Raw genomic sequence first — 24,849 nt, 5'->3', positions numbered from 1 at the left:
GCGCGCCGCGCGAGGGGGCGCCCTGGCAGCGCCGGGAGCGCGGAGGGGGCGGGGGCGGAGTCGCCATCTTGGGCCGCGCTCCGCCCGGGCTGGTGACCCGCGACGCCGGGCCGGGGCCCCCGTCGGGGTGAGTGTGAGCTGTGGGGGCGCGGGGGGTGCGGGCCGCGGGGGGCGCGGGGCGGGGCGGGGCGGGCGCCCCCGGGCGTGCGGGCGGGTGTGCCGCTCGGCGGCCCCCGCCCCCTGCAGGCCCGGCCGGCCTGGAGTCGCGTGGGGGCGGACCCGCCCGCCGCCGCCGCCACTTCCTGAGAGCCGGGGATACCCCTCCCCGACGTCACGGAGGAGCCGAGGCGGCGGTGGCGGCCCGGGGCCCATCCTGCACTTGCATCACGGGTGCAGCAGCTGCTGCTGCTCCTTTGTGGCTTTTTCCCCTGTTGAGTAAGTGCTTTGTTAACTGAAAATACCATGACGGGCCAGTGCGATCACCAGCCCCAGACCTCAAAGACCGTGGCGCTGTCGGGCCGGGAGAGGGTGACTCCCTCCCCCGCCCCCGCCCCCACCCCCACCCCGCGACTGCCCGCGATGCTATCTGGTGGGTGGGTGTGTAGAGAAGCACTTGACAGTTTCCACGTATTACTTCTTGCCTAACTCTTCACCCCCAAGGAGGTTTAAAAATACTTTTTATTTCCATGCTGTAAAAATCTCATCCGTGTTCTGCACCCCACCTATTCCCCCTACCCCCCTTCCATTGAAAATCGCGTGCAGAACTGGAATCGCTTTAAAGCAGGGACCCTACATTCAGGCGCAGACTTTTTTTTTTCTTTTCAAGGGAAAATGACATCTTCCAAAGCACGTCTTGAATAAAGGACCCTGTGGAAAGCTCCCCTCGAAAGAAGGTGCTCGCTCGCTTTGTGGTAGTCCTGAAGCTGCCCACCAAGTTTGTCCGTGCTAATTGGACGCAGCCAGGGAGAGTTGCAATCATGGGCCCTAGTTTACCTCGACAACAACAACAACAACAAAAATCCATGAGGGCTTAGGAATCTGCAGGTAAAACGTTTCTCTCTTTGGGTGGACATCTGTTTTGGGTAGTACTGCCGCCCCCACCCCATTCTTTCTGTCCCGAGGAGTGGCGTGCTCCACGAGGGCTGCACAGACGACCACACGGGAACAGCGCTGTGACAATGGCATGAAAACGACTGTGATTTGTCGGTGCAGTGTTTCAGCAGACCTTTACTTTTTAAATAGAAACATTTCTATAAGTTAGCATGACACGTTTTTGTAAGCCCAGTTTACAAGCTGCGGTGGCCCTATTCAAAAGCTAGGACTCTGTTAATCTACCCTCTGTACCTTCTTAGGTGCTCTGCTCAGAGTTGTCATTATTACCCAGTGACAGTGATACTTCACTAAAGTGACCGTTCTTTTTGTTAGTGGCCCTGGTTTTATAGTCACTGATTTTGTCACATTTTCTGGTAGCGTAACCACAGCTGCCCAGTGCCATCAGGTCAGTGGAGACTCATAGTGACCCTGTAGAACAGGGTGGAATTGTCCCTGTGAGTTTCTGAGACTATAACTTTTTGTGACAATCATTTTATTGGGGGCTCTCACAGCTCTTACCACAATCCATTCATCCATTCATTGTGTCAAGCTCACCCGCACACATGCTGCCTTCATCACCTTCAAAGCACTTTCTGTTTGAGCCCCTGGTATCAGCTCCTCATTTTACCCCTTCTCTCCTCCACCCTCTGTCCCTTATGAACCCTTGATAATTTATAAATAATTATTTTCATATCTTCCATTGATCTTTCTCACCCACTTTTCTGTTGTTCATTCCCCCCCAGGGGGGCATTAAAGGTCAATCATTGTGATCAGTTCCCTCTCCCAATGCCCCACCTTCCCTCTACCCTCCTGGTATCGCTACTCTCATTATTGGTCCTGAGGGGTTTATCTGTCCTGGATTCCCAGCATTTCCAGCTCTTATCTGTACCAATGTAGATGCTCTGGTCTAGCGGGATTTGTAAGGAAGAATTGGGGTCAGGATAGTGGGGAGATCATAGCGGGAGGAGAGAGCCCTGTGTTTCTCCTCTCAGTGGCTGGTGGTTTGAACTTTGTCCTTAGGGCTGCAGCTTGATGTGTAACTGCTATGCAGCAAGGGCTCCTGGGGTCACCCCAACATTGTGGTAATGTGTATCCATGACTTTTTTGGAGAATGAAGAAGCAATGAAAGGAAAAGGAGACAGATCAAGAAAGCCCCCTGGCAGAGTTCTAACCAGGCTGTGATACAGAGGGTGTCACAGGATACTGCAGTGACACTAGGAGCCCAGGTGGCATAGTGGTTACACATGGGGCTGCAATCTGCAGGTCAAACCACAAGCCACTGAGGGAGACAGACAGGGTTTTCTGCTTTACAAAGACTTTGCAAAACTGTTAATCTGTGTTCATATAATCTAAAAATAATCATATTTAAGCCATTTGTAACTGTTTTCTTTTTGTATTGTCCTATAATTAAAATGGATCATAAACATTACTAAGGGTTCTCTCTGGTCATGGTAGGGGCAAGTGGGTATGACACAATGACTTAAGGCATTGAGTGGCTCCAGACGTAGTGACACGGACTGTTCTTGAATATCAGGCCACCCACTCTGGTCCTTGGCTGCCCTGTTCCGCAGAGGGCTGTTGTCTGACTATACAGAGCCAATATTTTGTTTTATGATCATTGGGTGGAAAACTGGCAAGTCCCAGTCAGTCAGTAGTCACTGATAGGTGACACCTGATTTTGCCCTCAAAGAGACACTCATGGAAGCAGGGACAAAGCTGTCCGACAGAGATAGTTTATCTCGTGCTTAAGTCCTAAGCTCCAAACTTGCTGCCATTGGGTTGATTCTGACTCTTAACTGCGTCCATATATGTATGCCATACTATAGGTGAACCTCGACTGCATTCTTCTTCATCCTTTTTGTTCAAATTGATACCCATGCTTCCAAAGCTTGTCACAAGCCAGATTTCCTAGAAAGCAAGCATAGTTTTCTGTAAAGCACCTGTAAGATAACCATTTTAGCAATCTACATTATCTTTTTATTGTATTAAGTGAAATTTTGTGTTTTATAAGTAAAACCCTTTTTAAAAAATTCGATAGAATAAGGCTATTTTAATCTGTGAAATGTTGACGACCTAGCTGGTTCCGTCTTTTATCTAGAAGAGGGCCATTCATGTGTGGCCTAGTTTACACACACAAAAGCAGAGAAAGCAGCTAGTTTCTACTCGCCTGACACTTATGGCAGCCACTCTGTTAAAAAATGCTTTCTAGAAAGCAGCTCTCACAGACTTACAGGGTAATCACCTTTCATTTTGTTTGGGCTTTGTACGTCTGATCTACCTGCCAGAAAGAAACTGCTCTTTCTCTTGGAAATTACAATATGAAACTTAGAGAAAATTTATCATGTATGACAAAGGGCAATTATTTTTTTAAAAGGATTAAAAATTGCTTTAGAAGCTTAAAAACCTGACACCTACTTTTGTTGATTTTGCTAACATAAGTGAGAGACCATGAAATAAAGATTTCAAGCCAGAAGTTGTTAGCTAAGGTGGAAATCGGAGGGAAAAGAAATGGTCTAAATCCAAGTTTTTCCTGCAATCAGTCTAGAGGTTATATACTTACACATATGTATAAACACATACACAATATATGATAGATATTATGTATAATATGTACATATATAAAATTTAGTAACTTCAGCTTACTTTGATTTATACTCATACACTGAAGATATATCTGGCTCAGAAATCTGACACTCTAGTAATGGTTTTCTGTCTGGTCTACCTGCCCACCAGCCTTGCCTTATGGCTTGGTCATTGCTAGACACATCTTCTTAAGAGGTGGCTTTGGCACATCGCTTTCAGACACTTCTGCACTATAACTTTGCCTCTGAAAACCCAGGGCCTCCACACTCTGACCTTTTTTCATCCTTACAGAATTTCCCCGTCCTAACCAGATAGTGGTGACAGGATCACCGTTGGCATAATGGGTGATGCTTTGGACGGTTAACTGTGACGTTGGCAGTTCAAAACCACCAGCTGGAGAAAGATGAAACTTTCTACTCCTGTCAAGAGTGGCGGTCTTGGAAACCCATAGGACAAGTCTACCCTGTCCTATGACTTGGGAGTGATCTGAGGGCAGTGATTTTTGTTTTTGAATCAGATGGCGCTCTGGAGTAGATGTGGGACTGCAGCTGCAAGGTCAGCCGTTGAAACGCACTAGTTGCTTCTGGGGAGAAAGATGAGATGAAGATGTACAGTCTGAGACTCTCTCGGATTGCTGTGACTTACAGTGGACGGCACTGCGTTTGTCCAGTCGAACAGTGTCCACACTGCTCTTCAAATACCCTTTCAACTTCCCACTTTTGTTCATAGCTTTTTCCTTTTTAGCAAATTCACTTCTTCCCTTTCTCTGCTTATTGAAATCATGCCCTTTTTCTAAAATTCAGCTCAGGAAATGAACTCAGTGTGTGTTAGTTTTTCATAAAGTGCTTTTTCAGCCTCTGTTTTTGTATTCTTGTGGCTGTAGTACGCCCCTTGCTCCCCCTTACCAGACTGTACTCTTCAGAAATGTACCTCACTCATCTGTGAGGTGTGTCTGGCATTAAGGAATGCTCAGCATAGACAATAAACCCAAACCAAACTCACGGCTATCAAGCTGATTCGGACTCATCGCGACCCTGTAGCACAGGGTAGAGCAATCTCTGGGTTTCCAAGGCTGTAATTCTGCACAGGAATCGAAAACCCCATCTTTCTTCCCTGGACTGGCTGGTGGTTTCGAACTGCTGCCCTTAGGAATTGCAGCCCAGTGTATAACCACTATGTAACTCAGGTCTCCAGAGTAGGTAGTAAATAACTATAAAATACGGTGTCTAAACTTGAATGTGAATAGAGAGCAGCCACAACATAAGCAACAAATTACATGGTTTTAGAGATTTTTGCCATGAATGGGTATATATGAGATCATATGTATATTTTTTATTTACCTCAACTTTTAATCCTCCTAGTTGAACATCCCTTGTCAGGGTGCCCATCACAAGCCCAGACAGCTACGTGGTGATGAAAGGAAATCGCAGCAGCCTGGCTCGTAGCTATTACATCTGCGTAGGAAGATGTGCAGTGATCTTTGTGATCTTTTTTTTTTTCTTTCCTGGTAGACTTTTGGTTTGACTCTTATTCTACCCACTTTCCCCTTTTATTTGCACTTTCTCTTGGGCTGCTTCCTTTCGACGATGAACAAATGTTAATTTTAGAAACATTTATTAAGGTTCAGGAAATTGAGGTGCTAAACAGTTGAATGGAAAACCCCTGGAATTTTGCATCTTTGCCAAAATATTTTAAAGCTGTTTTGTGTGACATGATTATATTTAGGGAGCTCTAGTGGCACAGTGCTTAAGGATCGGGGTGCTAACGGAAAGGTTGCCAGTTTGAGCCCATCAGCTGCTTCTCAGCAGGAAGAAGTGGCAGTCTGCTGCTGGGAAGATGTAAAGGCGGGGACCCTACGGAGCAGTTCTGCTGTGCCCTCCTGGTCTTTCTGAGTTGACACGACATGATAGCATTGCGTGTACCTTTTCTTCCACTGTAGTTTTGGATTCTATGCAAAAGTAAGCTGGCAAAGAGCTATGGAACTATGGTGATTTGTGAGAATTTTTGAGATCCATATGACTAGGAATATTAAACTATTTCAAAATGGAAAAAGGTAACGTGAGGCTTTTTTATTATAGGGAAATTTCAAAAATAGACGGAAAGATTATTTAATTGAGCAAGTAGTAATAATAAATTTAAGTGATAATACTTTAAACTCTAATGTAATAATATGTTTATGTCCATTAATAGTAGCCATCAGCACAGACTTCCAGTCTGGTTAAAAACATAGTTCATTTCCTATGTTTTCCTAATCTCTGGGAAACTCTGGAAGACCACAACAGTTTGGGGAAGAAGAATTATTGCTCTTGTGCATTATTCCCTTTAGAACATTAAAGAAGTTGCATCTGCATTTCTGTTAGAGTGGATAAATCAAACCTTTCGCACATATAGCCAACTGCATAAGCCTTTTTTCATTGCAACATTGAAATAATGTGAAGGGGCTTCAGAAAGTTTGTGGATCCAGTTACTGCCCCAATAGACTTCTATCCTGGATTTCATATACAGAAATCCATACAAAACACAAAAAGGAAAAACAAACAAAAACCTCCCAACAACGACAGAGGAAAAGTCCTCCATCAAAAGGAAAGCAGAAAATATTAAAAACTGAAACAACTTTAAAATGGGTTAAAGCGAGATCGACTGATAAAGCATGATCACTGTGGCCTAACTGTCTACCGTAACGGAGTTCTCAGTGCTCTCTCGGCTGGCAAGGCCACTCTCACCCCTGCAGTGGCTCTCAGCCTTCCTCACGCCACAACCCTTTCCTACAGTTCCCCATGTGGTGGTGACCCCCAACCGTAAAATTACTTTTGTTGCTACTTCATCACTGTCATTTTGCTACAGTTACGAATTGGGCCACCCCTGTGAAAGGGTTGTTCCACCCCCCCAAAGGGGCCGTGACCCCCAGGTTGAGAACCTCTGTACTAGAGGCTTAATCCATGTTGGAGCCAGCAAATGGATTTTGGGCTTCTGTCATCCATAGCCTTCTGCAAACGGGGTATTCACAGTTTATGCTCTAATACCTTACCCTCCTCTGGATTTGGATTTTAATATTTACAATCCTTGGATCACACAGGCTGGTATGTTTCTTCCATGAGGTTTAGCCTCACTTTGAGTACTGCTTGTTTAAAGAGAAGCCTTCAAGACTCCAAACTATTTTGTCTGATAGCCAGCCACCATCTGATTTCTTCACCACACTTGGCTACAACTCCCATATCTTCAGTGATTTGTTCATGAGGGCGTGTATGGAGTAGGGCCATGACATAAGAAATAATTTGTTCTTAGGTTATGGCTTTAATTATATGTGAGCCCCAAATCAGTTCATAGATCTGTGGTTTATACATGTCTTTGGTTCACTTGAGAGATATCATTGTCATTTTATTATAGAAAATATTATAAATCATCCCCATGGTGCATAAGATAATCCTATTGATAGTGTCATTAATTTAGCCAGTGGTATAGAATTTAAAGCACTATTGAGAAAAGAAAGTTATACACATGTAGGCTGGCTTTTCAGACCACAATACATGAATTGTTGAATTGTACAGATCAAAAGCTTAAGTGACTGGACACTCTTTATAGGAGCAATGAGGTTAGGGCAAAACTTCCCATAACACTTGTTCATGAAGGCAGAACCGTGCCTGTCAGACTAACACACTGCATCAAAAAAGTGCATAAAAACCATCAATAGATGGCATGCGAGGAAATGAGGAGCTAACAACGATGACGCCAAGAAAGAAGAGCATGTTCTGACATGGATTTGGGCGGTGATTGCACGACTCTTCTTAATGTAGATACGTGACTTATATGACAGTAAAATGATTTTTTAAAATTCATGGGAAAAACGGAGTGAAAAGAGAATAGAATTTTTCCAACAAACTTTTTGCAGCTGTGTGAATGTTTTGCAAGTTCAGTTCTCTGCGTTTTCTCCAGGAGTGAGTGGCCTGTGGCAAGGAGCGCTGAAACCACGTCATCTAGCACGTTGCGTTGTTCTCACCAGTGGTCTTTAAGTGTCTGCCAGGCTCTAAGGTGGAGTGCGTTTTAGAGCCAGTTGAATACAGGCTTCATTCAGAAATCGGGGGTTTGGTTCCAGACAACTGCAAGAAAGCAAATGCCGTCATAGAGTGAGTCCCAAGAGACCTGCACTTCCCCCGTGAGCGCCAATGTTGTGTTCACACTCTACTGTTGTTGGCAAATAGGAAGCAGTCGCTGTATGACAAGTTTTGAATTCTGTGAGAATGATCACTTTGTGCTGCTACAAGGACATGGGAAAATGACTGACAGACTTGCCCCAGCCTAGGTGGGGAGAGCCCTCGCATGTGTAAAACAGCATGTTACCTGTGAAGCGCCATAACATGAGGTTTGCCGCAACGGTGAATCTTGAGTCAGCTCTGCCCGGTTCTTCTAAGACACTATCTTATCACAGAGCAAGGCACTCACGAACTCTCTTGCGTAACAAGACTGTCATTTGATAGTAATGTTATATTAAACTCTTTGGGTCTACATGGCAATTAACTGAAGCCCTTGAGTGGAATCTTAGTGACCTGAGAGAGTTAGTGAACCTTCCGTCCATTACATGGACATGAAAGAAACCTAGATAGTCCCAAAGTCATTTTATATTTAGTTTTGGAATTTGTTTTTGTCTATTCATTTGAATGTGGATGAGTCACAGATTGACCTCATACAAATTAGCACACATTTGTTGGGGTGGATTCTGTTGTTTGCTTCTCTCAAATTTCTTTCTGATCCTCATAAACCATTTCTTGAGTGTAGCAGCCAAGCTAGTACTGTGCTTTTTAAACCTTTATTTTAAAATTTTTTTCCTAGAGAAAGACTGCCGGCTGTGAGATTACAAGGCTTTACACTTTTTTCCCCGCTCCAGAGCAAATAAATAAAAAGGAATACTAAGAAGGCAGTTTCTTTCAGAGGGAGAGTAGATCAGGAGAAATATTAACAAGGCAGATCATAAGAAAAGTTCCAAGAAGGTTTTAAGTTGACAAAAAAGTAAGATAAGTAGAATGCAATAAATTCTATTAGAAACTTGTAAGGTTTTCAGGTAGATACTTCTTTATGGATAAAGAAGAGCTGGCTTTATAGGAGCTCTGGTGGCTTTATAGGAGCCCTGTGAGGTTAGTGGTTCAAACCCATCAGCTGCTCCACAGGATAAAGATGAGGCTCTCTGCTCCTGTAAAGACTGACAGCTCTGGGCACCCTGTGGGTCACTGTGAGCCGGAATGGACTCCGTGGCAGTGAGTTTGCCTTGATTTTATAGGCCCCGGAGGTATATCAATTTTAACATGTTAAAAGTTTATGTATTATTTCAGTTAGGTCTAGGTCTGGATAGTAAACATGGTTTAGCTATTAATTTAGGGCTATTTCTTAAATGCCTGCTCTACATATTTAAGTATCCTGTTTCATATTTAGATCCTGTAATTAGTAACTGATTCTGATTTTTTTAACTACATTTCCTAGTGTTCCACATATTTGTAGTTCACTACCGGAAAAATCCATCTTCGACATCTGTTCTGAATTAGTCCCCCTTTCCAGTTATGTTTTCCTGTTTTGTCAATTGTGATGAGAATAAAAATTATATATATTTAAAATAATTGTATTGGAGGCTCATACAGCTCTTAAAACAGTCCTTACATACATTGTGTCAAGCACATTTGTACATATGTTGCCATCATCATTTTCAAAACATTTTCTTTCTGCTTGATCCCTTGGTATCAGCTCATTTTCCCCTCCCCCACCCCTTCTCCCTCCTGAACCCTTGATAATTTATAATTTTGTTCATGTGTTACACTATATTCTGCTATTTAAGATTTTTGCTGTATAACTTTAGTAAAATTGGAATAATCATTCATGTTTTTCTAATCTGAAAATGGATGTCTTATTTTGAATTCACATTTTATTAGGCCACTGTACATTTTAACTGCCTTTTTAAAAACAATAGAGTAAACTGACTAAATTTTCACAACTGTGTAGCCTGCTTTTATAATCAGTGTACAGTTGTCAAATCAACTTTTCAGTGACTTTTCCATATTTCAAAAACTTATTGAGAATGGCTTCTATTTTTTCAAACTCTTTTAAAATGTCTTTTTGTTTAAGTCATGGTAGACATATGCTTTGAGATGAATATTCTTGGCAATGAATTTATTGAACACTTTAGAGCGCTTCTTGGCTCAGAGCAGGTGCTCACTAAACAGTTGATGAAGAAATGAAACCAATTTCCAAGAAGCTTAATTTGAAACATTTTATTTCTTTTAATCCTAACTAGCCTGGTGGACTGGCTAGCGAGCTCTTCTTAGATAGTTTTACTCAGGGACTAGGGAGAGAGGAGCAGCAGGGGCCGTGTACACAGTGGTCACCATGCTGGTGCTGTGGCAGGACCCTTCTCGCCCCTTAGCGCTCAGCTGCCAAAGGGGAGGAGTTTCTGGAAGCCCAGGCCCAGGGCAGAGGCCCTGCGCTCTACTATTTTGTGCATGTTTGAGCTAAGGACACATTCAGCCACTCTGCAGAATTGCTGCGCCACTTGTTGACCCCAGAGCCTCCCAAGATCAGTCTCTGGTCTGCACCACTCTTGCTGTACGACTTTCCCCAGGTTGTATTCTCTGCACTTTGCTTCACTAACCATGCCCCCGGGCAACCTGCTCACCAGGGCGTTCTTCACGTCTAGCCATCAGATTTCTAGTTCTCAACCTGCTCTTTGCTCTCTGGGTTTGGGTACTGCTCTTCAAGGTCTGCAAGGACAATCGGGACTTGTTTGCTCGCTGCCATAGACCCCGTAGCTGAAGGGTAGGCTAAGAACTTGGATGCTGTCTACTTAGACGATTGCATTTTGGAAAGGTGGGATTCATGATTCAAACAGCCAAACATTGAGAAGCGCAGTCTTTCCCTTCCTGACCCCCCTCGACTTGGTTCCCGTTCTTCCAGAGACTTTAGCTGCCCAGCCACGCCAGTAGAAATAGCAACCCTGTTCTCCCTCCCTGCTTTACACAGATGGAAGCTTATGATTGATATTACTGTGCATTTTTCACTTAACAACAAATGTCAGGGTTCTTTTCTTACAGTGGAACAATATATAAGATACAGCTCGCTTAGCACATCTTGGGGTTCCAGTCCCTAGATATAGGCAGACCTCATTTTAACCTCATTTTATCACACTCTCTCTGTCATGCTCTGCAGAGAATGCATTTTCCCCACAAACTGAAAGCTTATGGCAGCCCTGCATCAGGCAAGTTTATATGGGCACGGTTTCCCACCAGCACGTGCTGCCTTCATGCCTCTGTGCCACATTTTAGTGATTCTCCCAATATTTCAAGCCTTTTCACAATGCTGTCGCCCTCTTTGTAGATCACCCAAACCAAATCGAGCCCACTGCCATCTAGTTGGTGAAGACACGTAACGGCTTTCTGCGGGGTTTCTGGGACTACTCACACGTTTCGGGTGTAGCAAGCCTTATCTTTGTCTTAGAGCTTGTGGTTAGCAGCAGTGCTTATACAAAAGCGCCACCAAGGCTCATTGGTAGTTTGATGTCCGAAACTCACTGCCACGGAGGACAGGGTGGAACTGCGCTGTCGGTTTGAAACTCTTTAAAGGGAGCCCCAGCTTTCTCCCGTGGGGTCACTAGTGGTTTAAAGTTGCCGATCTTGCAGCCCGATGCACAACCACTGTGCCACCAGGGCTCCAGAGGTTTGATAGGATCTGCCAAACTGCCCTCTCTAGGGCTTCTGCAAGCTAGACCCCACCGGAAATGTGTGAGTGATTGCCCATAGGTTTCTCAATACACGATTACTGAACTTTTGGCATTTTCCGATCGCATTGGTGGAAAATGTTATTTTAGTAGGACTGCAGGAGCCCCTGCTGGTGCACTAGTTAAAATATTTAGCTGCTCACCCGAAGGTTAGAGGTTTGACTGCAGGAGAAAAGGCCTGGCCGCCTGTTCCCACAGGGATTGCAGTCTAGGAAACTCGACGGGAGCCCGTTCCACTTTTCCCTGTAGCTTTGCTGTGAGTGGGAACCAGCTTCATAGCACAGAACAGTATTGTAATTTGCATTTCCCTGAGTTAATTTTTTTTCATGTACTCTGCCTTTATCCCCCCCCCCCCCCTTGGGGTTTAAAGATCATTTTGCTGCTCTAGTTGGGAGATTTTCCCTTTGTGATAGGAGTTGTAACATTTCCTTTTCCTGATCTGCTGTTTGACTGTGGTATTCTTACTGTGTGTGTGTGTGTGTGCGTAATATAGTTACATTTGTCTTTTCTCTTGTGGCTTCTGGATTTTGTGTCAGATGTAGGAAAGCCTTTCCCACTCTGAGGTTCTGAACGAATTCTCCGTTTTCTTGTGTTATTTTTATGGTTTCACATTTTACCTTTAGATTTTGGGCCCATATTTCTTAGTGTCTGGGGTGAGGATACAGCCAGCTTCTCCTTTTTTTTTTAAGTGGCTACTCAGTTACCCCAACCCCATTTGTTTTTTTTATATTGATTCACCTATTTTGCTATGACTGAATATGAATCTGGTTCTCCTTTCCTTCCTACAGCACTCCTCTCTAACGGCCAAGATGTCTTCCTCCACGCCACCGTGCAGTCTTCCTCAGCAAAGCCACCAGTCTGCCACCAGTTTCCGTTTGAATGAATACAGGCTGCTCATTAGGCACTCCAAGATTTTTCCGTTGAGCAATGAGTGCTACTGGCTATAAAGAAATCCCAACTAGAAACAGTGCCCTCAGGACACTTTTCAGAGGGGTCTTCTTGCTCTCTGTAGCGGTATGACCCAGGGAGTTCAGAAGCGGAAGGCTGACCATATGGGTTCTTTATTCCCGTGGCAATACAGGTCTGGTGTCAATACCGCTCATCTACCACCTCTGCTTTGACACTCTGGGATTTTAAAGAACACCCTACTGCCACTGAGGTGATTCCAACTTAGTGACCAGGTGGTGGTGTTGTAGTTATTCATTGGGCTGTGATCCGCATGGTCAGCAGTTCGAAACCACCAGCAGGTCCGTGGGAGAAAGACTGGACTGTCCACTCCTGTAAACAGATACAGTCTCGGAAATCCACAGAGGGTCGATATGAGTCAGCATGGGCTCGGTGGCAGAATGAGAACCCTGTAGGACGGAGTGGAGCTGCTCCCTAGGGTTTCCAAGGCTATAAAACTTCATGGAAGCAGACTGCTTCATCTTTCTTCAATGGAGTGTCTGGTGGGTTCCAAACCCCTAGTGCCTAACCCACTGCACAACTAGAACTCCTTATGTCCTGTAATTTGGGAAAGTCACTGCCATCAATTCAATTCTGACTCATGAACTTCCCCTGTGGGTTTCCCCTGTGCTGTAACTCTTCACAGGAGTAGAACACCTTGTCTTTCTCCCGTGGAGTCGGCTGATGGTTTTGAACTGCTGATCTCATGGTTAGCAGCCCAATTTGTAACCACTATGCCACCAGGGCCCCTAATTTGGGTTAGAGAACCATGATGTTAAAAAACAAAAATCTTGATTGCTCATTGGGCAGTGCTCAGCTCCAGGACATAATTTAATGGGAAAGTGGTTCTGGATGGATGAATTTGGGAAGCTACCTCCTCAATTTGAAACCGAAGCCAACTCATTTTTTTTGTTATCCAGGAAGCATAGGGAAAACCGCAGCATTGCCATGCCTCTGAGCAGGTGTCCAGGCAGATAGATGGAATTGAAACCACTTGGTGCTTTGCTGACTTTAAGTTAAATAGGCTGGGCTTACAGTCCTCCATAAAAACCCTTACTTCCCCTCTCCACCTCTGCCCCAGGTGAGCTTTCCCACGGTCGGGTAGCTAGACCATCTTTCCTGTTTCTGAGTGAACCTGCCGTGGATCCTGTGTCTCATCTGTGCATTCAGACTTTCTCCTGCTGCTGTAGCGTACACTGTGATCAATAGCACTTTTTGACATTGTGGTACAATGTACACCCCATAACACTTGGCATTTTAATCCTTTGTAAGTGTACAGCCGCACTCACAGTGTTGTACAGCCATCCCCGCTGTCTGCTCTCAAAGCATTTCCGTCACCCTAGGCCGAAACTCGTAGCCCTTGAGATATAGCCTCCTAGCTCTCCAGCCTCCAAGCCCACTGCAGCCACTCCTTTTTGTCTCCCTGCATGCATCTGTTCAAGATACTTCATATAAGTGAGATGATACAATAGTCCCGGGCTGAGCCTGTTTTGTTTGGTATACTGCTTCGAGGCTCACGGATATTGAAGCATATATTCCAAATTCATTCCTTTTTAGGAATGAATAATACTCCATTTAATTTGAATCTCATATTTTGTTTATCCATGCATTCGTTAGTGGATACTTGGGTTGCTTCTACCTTTTGGAAATCGTGACAGACTGCAGTAAACAGTGGTGCACTAGTGTGTGTGAGTGCCTGCTTTCTTGACTGTATGCATAGGAGTGGAGTTACCGGGTCAGTCAAAAGTGGCTAGGCCATCTGACCTCCACTGCCTTCAGAAAGTGGAAGGAACATCAAGCCAAACAGTTCAAGGCTGATTCCTATGAAGCAGAGGCCAGGCATATGGCCTCTCTCCCATCCTTTTTTTTTTTTTTTTTTACCAACTCAGACACAGCCAGCCCTCCCACAGCACTTGCTAGTCCATGCTGGGTTCAATAATTTGTTGCAATGGCCACACATAACTCAGACTCACAATTATGGGGTTTATTAGGGAAATAAAAGTTTCCAATCTAGGATCAGGAATGACCCTGGACACAGTTCTTCACTAAGGACAACTTCAATTGTGCTTGCCCACAGGCATCTCCCCTGGTCTTTGCCCCCAGCCCTTCAACCTGGCCCCTGTCTTCCTCAGGCAAGTGCAAAGATCTTCAGCTCCACCAATATGTGTACAAGGCACTCCACCAGAAAGACTCTTGCCTGAAGATGCTCAATTCTCTTGTTCCATGAGTTGGTTAGCACGCCGAGCTTTATGGACAGATACCTAGAGGCATTCCACTCCACTAGTCAGTTTCCTGCTCGAAGTTGTCAGCTGTCCGGCTCAGGGGCCCAGGCAACCCACTGTACCATCTCCTGCTGGTCTCTGGTTCTATGCTGCTGTGTTTCTGTCATTGCTTCCTGATATCTTTCTTTCTCCAGTGTTACAGCCCTCTCTGTTTCCTGGGTCTAAGTCAGGTTGTCTGCATAGGGATCTGCAGATCCGAATAATGTGCACCAATCCAGATTCTCCTTGGTAGTGAGGTCCCTACTTTCCACTTCTGGCATGGCTCATTCAAACCTCTCACCCAGACTCATTATCACTGAATTGATTCTGACTGATAGTGACCTTGTAGGACAGGGTAGAACTGCCCCTGTGGGTTTCCGAGACTGCAAATCTTGGCGTGAGTATCTTTCTACCTCAAAGCAGCTAGTGATTTCAAACTGCTGACCTTGAGGTTAGCAGCCCGATGTATAACCATTACACTACCAGGGCTCATTTGGAACCTAGCAGATGGCAAAACTGAGCAATCCCCTCAGTGGGGTTTCCATGTACTTCATTTGCATTATTAACAAGATGGTCAGTTTCCTTGGTGGGCCACAAGCACCGTGTTTGCACAGTCCCACGGAATCATTCGGCGGAACTTACTAGACTGGGAGAAAGGCCACAGGACAGCAACCAATCCTGCTGCAGGGCCATGTTTAACTTTCTGAGGCAGTTTGTAAATGAAACCATTCTGCCCAGGGTTTCTGAGGAGCTACTTAGGAGCCTAGTTTCTGAGTTCCTGAGGGACTTTGCTTACATTTAAAATATAAATTTTAGTTCATTCTTGATTTATATTATTTGTGCATGTAAATTGGCTGGCAAACATGAGGAGAGGGAAGGAATTCGATTGGGTTCTCCCTAATAGAAAAAGGAGGCATTGCCGCTGAGCAAAAGAGATTTGACCTAAAACAGGATTAGCACGTATCTGCAGTGGCTTATGCTTGACCCTAGTGTGTGGTTGTTACTGGGTGTGGGTACAGTCGAGTTGCTTCTGACTTGTAATAGAAAGAAGTGTTGCCCGATCCCGTAGCAGCCTCATAATTGTTGCTGCCACTGTGTCAACCCACCTCACCGAGCGCCTTTCTCTTTCTCACTGATCGACTTAGTCTTTCTCCAGAGACTAGTCCTTCCCGATAACATGCACAGTCAGTGAGAAGAAGTCTTGCCATCCTTACTTTGAAGGAGGATGTTGATGACGAATAGTACTTCTTCCAACTTGGATTTGTTCATTCTTTTAGCAGGGCATGGTATAATCAATATTCTTTACCAACACCATAATTCAAATGCATCAACACCTCCCTCCCCACCGTTATTTATTGGAGCCCTGGTGGCAGGAGAAAGACTAGGTTTTCTAATCCTGTAAGCAGTTACAGTCTTGGAAACCCCCAGAGGTCAATATGAGTTAGCACTGACTCGATGGCAGTGAGTTTGGTTTTCAGGTTGGTGGCATAGTAGGTTAAGTGTTGGCCTACTAACTACCAGGTAGGCAGTTCAAACCCAACAGCTGCTCCATTTCCACGAGAAAGAAGCTTTACACCTTCAGAAACCTAGAGAGCAGTTCTGTTCTGTCTTATAGGACGGCTATGAGTAGGAGTCAAGTCAATCCAAAGGTAGTGAACGATTCACTGTCCGGTTTCACCTGCTTATGAGGTATCTGAAAACAGCATGGCTTGGCTCAGGTAACATCTCAGTCCTCAGCGAGACAGTTTTGCTTCTTCACTTAAAGAGGCCTTTTGCCGCAGACATCCCCAGTGCAGTACTTCATTTGTTTTCTTGACTGATGCTTTGATGGGCATTCACAGAGCACATTTTTTCATTGAGTCCAGACTTAGCTTTAGACCCCTTTTCAAAACACCTTCTTGCCAGTTGTATCCATTGAGGTTGCTATGGGAGACAAATCTCTTTACCATGTTTACTCCAAAGAGTAGCACGGAAGTTTTTTGTTTTAGATAATTGACCAAGAAAGTTATAGTAAAGTATTTCATAACTGATAAATTGATGGGGATTAATATATGGTGTAAGCAAAGAGTAAGTGTCAGGATCTCAGGCAAATCACAAAGCCACATACTTCATAAGTAGGATCGCGGTCGCAGTATAACTAGGCTTGTTAGAGAGGGAAGCCAGTGACGCTGTAGTACACACTATGAATTGGTCCTCTGCAGTCACCACGATTGACTGCAGTCCAGGCAGTCCTGGCTCATCCTATTTCCCCTGCCAGTGAAGGGTTGGGGTGGGGCATAGATAACATGCTCTGGTCCGTGAGATGTTCAAGAGAAGTCTGGAGGAGGCTTAAGTGCTTCTAGGAAGGATTTTCTTATTCCCAAAAAAGGAGCGAGTGAAAGGATGTTAAGTCTGAATGTGAGGGCCAGAACTGCTCTAGCCATCTTGGGACAATGAGAGAGACCCTCGTCTGGGGGCCGGTGGCCCTGGGTGGTGCCGATGATGAAGTGCTTGACTAACCAAAACGGTGCTGGTTTGAACCCACCCGAGTCTCCGAAGAAAGGCCGAGCAGTCTACTTCACAAAGGTCACAGTCAGTGACAACCTACATTTGTTGTTAACTCCAGTCTAAGAAAGGACATACCTGTGTATCTGGGAAATCTGGCCAGAGTGCTCCTTAGAGGCAAGGATGGCAAGACTTCATCTTACGTACTTGGGACATGCTGTCGAGAAGAACCTCATGCTTGGAAAAGTGGAGGGACATGAAAAGAGAGCAGGGCCCTCAACCAGATGGATCGACACCATGGCTACCATGATGGTGAAGCATAACAATGATTGTGAGGATGGTGCAGCACCGGGCCGTTTCCTGCTGTTCTGCTGAGGGTTGCTATGGGTCAGACCCAACTCCATGGCTCCGAATAGCAACACAACAAGCTCTTTCAAGTATTAGTGTGATTCCTATGAAATTATGTGGACATAACAAATGACCCCCCCTTTTTTTTAAGAATACTCAAGATTGGCTGGATTTTATAATTCTTTCCCAGTGAAATACATCAAAATGTTTAGGATCGGGTCTGTGCTTGTGAATCTGTTTGTAGAAAGGCATTGGAGTATGGTGTCGAGCGCTGTAGTACAGATTGATTTTGGTGGAAGGCCTTGGAGTATGGTGTCGAGCACTGTAGTACAGATTGATTTTGGTGGCATCCTAAGGCTTGACAAGGAAGAAGGGGCCACACACTATGGAAGGGAGAAAAAATGGTCAGAATGTGGATCAGCAACCAGAGATTGTGCTGAGCCAAAGGAGGGGAAAGAGAAACCAGTAAAAGAAACACTCCCCTCTAGTGGTGAGGTGCCAGACCCTGCGCTTGGTTGCTAAGGTGGATGAGGGGGAAGGGGTGACTTAGGATGTGTCTGAAGTTTCCTAAGGGGGATGCTGACCAAGAGTTAGCATTCTTAGGGAAGAGCCTGAGCTGAAGCTTTAGTCATCGAGATGATTAAACTGTGTTGCAGAATCATATCTTTGCACTCTTGATGTGATAGCGAGTGTCTCAAAAATGTAGCGGCTGTGACTAGGAACAGCTCGTGGTTTACTTTTATGTAGGTCCTCTTGTGATCGTCAACATTGGGAAGCTTGTGATGCAGGACTTCTTACTGCTCTGAGATGATACAGAACACACCTTTATAATCCCATTGTCAAGGGGGGCATGGGGAAGCCTCTGTTGAGGGTTGTGGATAATGCCAAAGAGAGTAGTATCCATCTTTATTCATACATAATAGTGGTTATAGATTTCCTAAGTATTATTTTGGGAAATTTTCATTGAAGATCCTGAGAACCAAATGTTTCATTTGCATCTCTTACATGATTTAATGGCTACCTATGGAAAGGCATTGGAATGATATTGTTAAAATATCATATTATCCACAATTCAGTGGCCTCGTAGGACCATCTAATGCATTTTTGAAGGGCATCTCACCTTAAGAATGGATGCTGTTGTTGATGATGATGATTGTGTTCGCCACTTTCACCCATCTTGGAGTCTCTTGAAGCTTTTACTGTTTCATCTTCTGTGTAGGAGAAATTCTTTTTTCTTTTTCTTTAGGAGAAGTTCTTTTACATTTACGGAAAGATCTCGGAAGAGGCAAAATTTCAGAGAATATAAAAAGTTCATGGTACTTTATAGTAAAACTAAGAAGAAAAAAATCACATCAGACTATATTACCAAAGTATCACTTCTTTATTTCTAGTATCCACGTTGCTTGCTCTGAAGAAAGAAATCAGAAACTTGCAGCGGGGAGCTTCTCCATAGTTTGGAATATGTTTGGTGAAGTTTCTTGTGAAATAACAACAGAAAACATGTTTTTCTCAGAAAGCACACACTGATGCATGGGTGTGGTCGATTAGTGTGGAGATTATTCCTTTTCATAGATTGTGGAACTCATATCCTTAGTTTATCGTTATATTGGGGGGAAATACACGTTGTTTCAGAAGAACTTGGTCTAGCACTAGATCCGGATCTACCTGTCGGGGACAGACAGACAGAAGTACGAGGGAGAGGCTATTGACATGCCCCTGCTTAGCTGAGAAAAACTCAGTGTGGAATAATTAAGGTCAGCTGGAGGAGGAATTGTGATTTTGTTAAATGAGTTCACAGCTATTGCTGAAAGTAGATGGGCTAGAATTGATTTAATGTATATGGGGACACTAAACCAATGAGACGGTCTCTTTGGTGAATTAGTGGGACAGGAGCAGGTACCTGGAAGGAAGGGAAGTAGAGGATAAGGTTAGGAGTCATCAGGCCTTACTCATTGTATCCTAGGACCAAAGAAATACTAAGCGGACTGGCAACAGCTTAATTCTATAAATACAATTTGAAATTAATAACCGATACAGGGTCAGCATTGCAAAACTGAGCTCACATATTGATTTGTGCACAGAGGTGCAGCAAGTGGGTCTGAATAAAGGCGCTACAAACTTCGTTTGGGCTTCCACATGTGGTGGAAGGGTAATCGGATTGTTTGAGTTTTCTGAGTGTTCTCACATACGTGATCTCATTTGATTATCACAAGAACTCTAGGGAATAGTACAACAGATTTTATTAGCTTTAGGCAAAAACAAACAAAAGCAAACTGTGCAATTGGAACTCAGGTTAACAGACTCATTAGTGAGCAAATGGACTATGACGGGAGTGGGACTTGCACCCAGCGCTTCCTACTAAAATGCCTTTCACTATTAGTTTCTGCCCTGAGGACCACAGAGTGGGAGGCCTAACACCGCAGCAGTGTATTCAGTTGCAGTTCTGGAGGGCAGAGAAGTCCAAGTGTGGACAGGGCCACGGTCATTCTGGAGGTTCCAGGGGAGACATTGGCTCTCTGTCTCTTCCAGCTGCTGGTGGCTGTGGCCTCATCACGCCAATCTCTTTGCCTCCTGCTCACCTGACCTCCTCCTTTTCTGGTCCGTGTCTTGTCTTCTGTCTCAACCCCTCCCTAGCCTTATCTTTACCTTAGTACCAAGGGAAGTTCTTTTAGTTCTGTGCCACGGTCATTGCTTTCGCCTGCAGGGGCCTTGTCTCCTCCTCATGCCTTGTCGGCTTCACGAGGAGGCTTCTGCACTCTTCAGTTCTTTTTATTCTGGCTTCTTGGTCAGTCATTTGATTTTTTTCGGATAAGAACTTTGTTCTTCAAAAGGATGTGATCTGTTCCATTGTTTACATCTTCAACTTCAATTTAACATTTACAAATCATGTTTTGAGAATTCCTCTTATTATTTTTTTGTTTCTGCTTATTTTGTTCAGCAGCATCCAAAAAAATAGCATGGCCAAGTAAACATGGTTTATTTTAGGAATGGGAGACTATTTCAGCATTAGGAAAAATTAATATAATAGATCACTTTAATAGATCAAAGGAGGAAAATCTCAGGATCATTTCCAAAGATACTGCGCCAGAATTTGATAAATCAATATCCATCTCAATTAAAAACAGACCAAAAAAACAGCTCCTAATGATCCAGGAAGTGAAGGATACTTTGTAACAGTTAATGTCATATACTTACATTGACATATTTGAACAACATTTCCCCAGGGGAGTTAATTTTTAAAAAGGGAGTACAAGATGTTATAGCCACAGTGGTGCCTTACCCCAGGAGGATTGTGCTTCTCCCGTGTGTGATTGTTGAGGGTGGCTGTTTCTGGTAGAGGAACCGTTTTTCTCAAAACAGCGAGTCAGTGATCAGGTTCTTTCCAGTCATGTGGCCCTGCCAGCTGTGAGGGGCTTGACATTTTTTCCCAGCTGGGTGAAAGATGAGAGGGGAGAATGTATGGCCTCTTCTCAGTGCCCTTGGCCTGGATATGACACATTGTTTCTGTTCCCATTCCGTTGGCCTGAACTAGGCACATGACCTGAATATAGGTAGGTTTGTCTGTGGCCCAAGGGGAGACAGGCATGGGAGATGGCATGTGGGCAGCCACAGGGCAAGGAGTAGACGTTCCTTGGTAGTCGGCAGGAGTGGAAGCTCGAGCCACCTGGATGGAAGGCATTTAGATAACAAATGTCAGATTTTAAAATATATGCATCCTTTGACCTCAAAATCTTGCTTCTATCAATTTTTCTAACCAATGCATTCTCAGATATGTGCATCATTACATTTTACGGATATACTTAAGCCCCCACACAACCCACTGCCTTAAGCCCCCACACATCCCACTGCCTTCAAATGAATTGCAACTCATGACAACTCTGGGTGAGGTTTCCAAGGCTTTGCAAACCTTTGTAGGAGCAGACCGCCTCATCTTCACTTGTTGTGTGCCGTCGAGTCAGTTCCAACGCCTAGCGACCTGTGTACAACAAAAGGAAGCACTGCCGGGTCCTGCACCGCCCTCAGGATGGTTCTTAGGCCTGAGCCCATTGTTGCAGCCGCTGTGCCAGTTCATCCCATTGAAGCCCTTCCTCTTCTTCATTGCCCCTCCACTTCACCAAGCATGATGTCCTCCAGGACTGGTCTCCTGCTAATATGACCAAAGTGCATGAGATGAAGTCTTGCCATTCTTGCCTCTAAGGGACATTCTCGCTGTACTTATTTCATGACTCTAGGGAAAAGTATGATGGATTTTATTAAACTTTGGCAAAAAAAAAAACCAAATTGTGCAATTAGATCTCAGGTTAATAGACTCATCAGTGAGCAAATGTACTAAATGATGGGAGTGGGACTTGAACCCAGCGCTTCCTACCAAAATGCCTTTTTGGCAGTCCATAGCAATTGAAAATACCATGACCTGGGTCAGGTGTACCTTGGTCCTTGAAGTAACAGCCTTGCTTTTTAAAAGTAACACTAAAGAGGTCTTGTGCAGCAGATTTACCTAATGCAATGTGTCCTTTGATCTCTTGACAGCTGCTTCCATGAGCGTTGATTGTGGATTCCAGCAAGATGAAATTCTTGACAACCTCACTCTTTTCTCCATTTACCATGATGCTGCCTATTGGCCCTTAGCACCATTATAATAATAATTTTAAAAATCGGATGTATCCTCCAGGTGTATCAAAGGAGACTTATGTAAATTAGTCATTATGTGTACATCCAGTGGAATATGTTGTAGCCAATCAGAGGGATGAGGGATGTGCAGTATGTGGGAACCAAAACAAAGGCAGGAAACTGAATACACACAATGCTCCCATTTAGATTCATGAAATGTGTGGAAAGATCATGTGAAATTGGCAACTGGGTAGAACTTTCATAGTGGATAGACAGATGCTTTCACTGCACATTCTTTTGCATCCAATCAAGTCAATGTAGAAGGCAGTTGTAGAAGTATAGTAAATAACATGGAAAGATGGTTGAAATATAGAATCTGAAAACTGTGCTGAAAAGTATGAACAATCTGGTCTTATAAATAAAATGGCACATATAAAATGCTGAGAGTGGTGGTGTGTTTTTCTGTTTCACATTTTTTTCTATAATGGGCATGCGTGTATCGTCCTTGTAATTTAAAGACATTCGTTTTACCAAGACTCCAACTGGATGTTTTCCCTAGGAGTCTCAGTTGACCCTGTCATGAAGCCTTTCCCCCATTCCTCCTGTTAAGATTAATGACTACTCGCCTTTTTTGATTTTGTGCTTAACATTTCCAACATTAGCACACTCTGAAATACATGTATACACATTTAGCTCAGCTCCTTGTAAGCTGTTGGAGGACCTTGGTCATATCAAATTCATCTAGGTCCCTCTCTGGGCCTAGCACACAGCAGGCCTTTCCCCTAACAGATGTGTGGTAAGTATCCCAATTGACATTGAGAGGGGGGTATGTACAGTGCTTGAGCCCTTCTGGGATGCACCCTGTGTTAACACTACCAGACCGCACCAATTCTTGTAGGTCCCAGCGGTTCACTAAACAAAAGCAAAACAAAACAACCAACTAACCAACCACCCTCACTTGGTTCTGTCAGTGTTGATTCCGACTCATGGAGACCCCTTGTGTTACAAGGTAGAATCTCTGCAGTGTTTTCTTGGCTGGACTCTTCATGGAAGCAGATCTCCAGGCCTTTCTTCTGCAGTTTTGCTGGCTGGGTTCTAACGGCCAGCTTTTAGGCTCATAAAGAGCAAACCGTTGGTGCCACCCATCCAATGAAGCACACTGTGGCCTAAAGAATGCCCTTTCCACGATGGCTTTGCTTCTCCCTGGGGTTCTTTGGATTCTAACTGGTTATGGAGGTTTGGTGTGGAAATATGGAAAACATAAAAACTAGCAGTGAAAAATAAGTGTAACAAAACCAACCTGCTGGTGACACGTGGCCCATCTTCTGGTTAAGGTGAATGCACTGTCTTTGCGATTTCTATCTAGATGTCTTGAGAGAAATCGCTTCGTGTTTTTCTCCGTTTTCATCTTTTTTTCCACAAGCCCTTTTTGTACACATAGCTGTGTTTTTCAGGTAAACAAGGTTTAGTTATGAGCAGATGTCAAAAAAATAGAATTGGAAGCTGATAACATTACTTGCAACAATATGGATTAAAATGGGAAATTTCTTGAGAATAATTGACTAATGTTTTGGTCCCTGTAATCCCCGGTTTCATTGGCACCCTTTCCTTGTCTCCTGTCTTCCCTGTGTTCTTGGCACAGACAAGAACGTACGATACCCTAAGTGTCCTCCTAGGGTCTTCCCTGGAGCCATCTCTTATCGGAAGCCCTTTGCAGATATCCACTGTTCCTTGTCAGGAGTCACTGCACAGGTCACCTCAGAGAAGTCCTCCCTCCCCTCCCCAGGCAATTTCTCTCATCTTTGCATTTAATAACCCGACCTTGTATTACAGCCTTAATTGCAGTTTGTTCACTCACTCTACATCTTTGTGGAATGCGACCACATTGTTCCGGGGTTTAGGGTAATCACAAAAAGCATATTTACTGCTAAGGAGTTGATTCTGACTCATGGCGACCCTATCTCTAAAAAACAAATACAATTTCATCAAGTTTATTCCATCTTAATAGTGACTCCATAGGATCACTATGTGGCTTTCCCAGATTGTAAATCTTTGCAGGAGCAGAAAAAAATCTCTTCTCCCCCTCCCCCCCAGCAAAACAGCTGGTAGGTTTGAACTGCTGACCTTGTGCTTAGCAGTCCACTGTGTAACTCACTATATCACCAGGACTCTTCTCTAGCGGCTTACGGCATAATGGAGGAGGCAGATCAATAAAAATATCTTAGTAAAATGTGGTACGTTAATCTCACGGGATGGGGAATTCCAGGAGGAGCTGACTAGTGAACGTGGAAGAGGGGGTAGGAGAGGGAGTTTTCCAGATGGATGGAATAGCAGGTTGCAGGACATGGCCGTGCTGAATATCTGGCACTCTGAAGGATGATAAGTAGCACAGCCTAGCTGTAGCATGGAAGAGGGGAGGGGCAGGAAATAAGGCCAGAAAGACAGGAAGGGGTCAGCTCAACGTTTGTGTCCAGCTTGAACTGTAAGCTTTCTGTGGAGCTTTTGGGGGAGCCTGATAACATGTTATAGGTAATTTTAGCACCTTAGCACCTAATACAGTGCTTAACACATCCCATAGTTTCAGTAAAATGGAATTCCCTGGATGCTGCCTTGGTCTTTTAAGGGAATGGGTTAATCTGAACTAATAATAGCAACATGGCTACTGAGTCCAGAGAATATCTTACAAGGTCACCCTGCAGAAGTCAGGCTGCTGACATCTGGCATTCTATGCCAAGTCTCGTCCCTCTATTCGCCTTCTCCATGCTCCCTTGG

General features: G+C 44.3%; 1 long non-coding RNA gene across 1 annotated transcript; it reads left to right on the top strand.

Moving 5' to 3' along the window:
• Window positions 1–22,514, top strand: LOC142459057 (uncharacterized). The gene is made up of 3 exons (XR_012786437.1): window positions 1–127; window positions 827–1,044; window positions 21,997–22,514. It is a non-coding gene; the product is annotated as an uncharacterized LOC142459057 (long non-coding RNA).
• Window positions 22,515–24,849: the final 2,335 nt, after the last annotated feature.

Source organism: Tenrec ecaudatus, chromosome 10 (assembly GCF_050624435.1).
Source record: "Tenrec ecaudatus isolate mTenEca1 chromosome 10, mTenEca1.hap1, whole genome shotgun sequence".
Lineage (NCBI taxonomy): Eukaryota > Metazoa > Chordata > Mammalia > Afrosoricida > Tenrecidae > Tenrec > Tenrec ecaudatus.
Note: the sequence above shows the minus strand (reverse complement) of the source record. Positions and strands in the feature narration are given on the sequence as shown.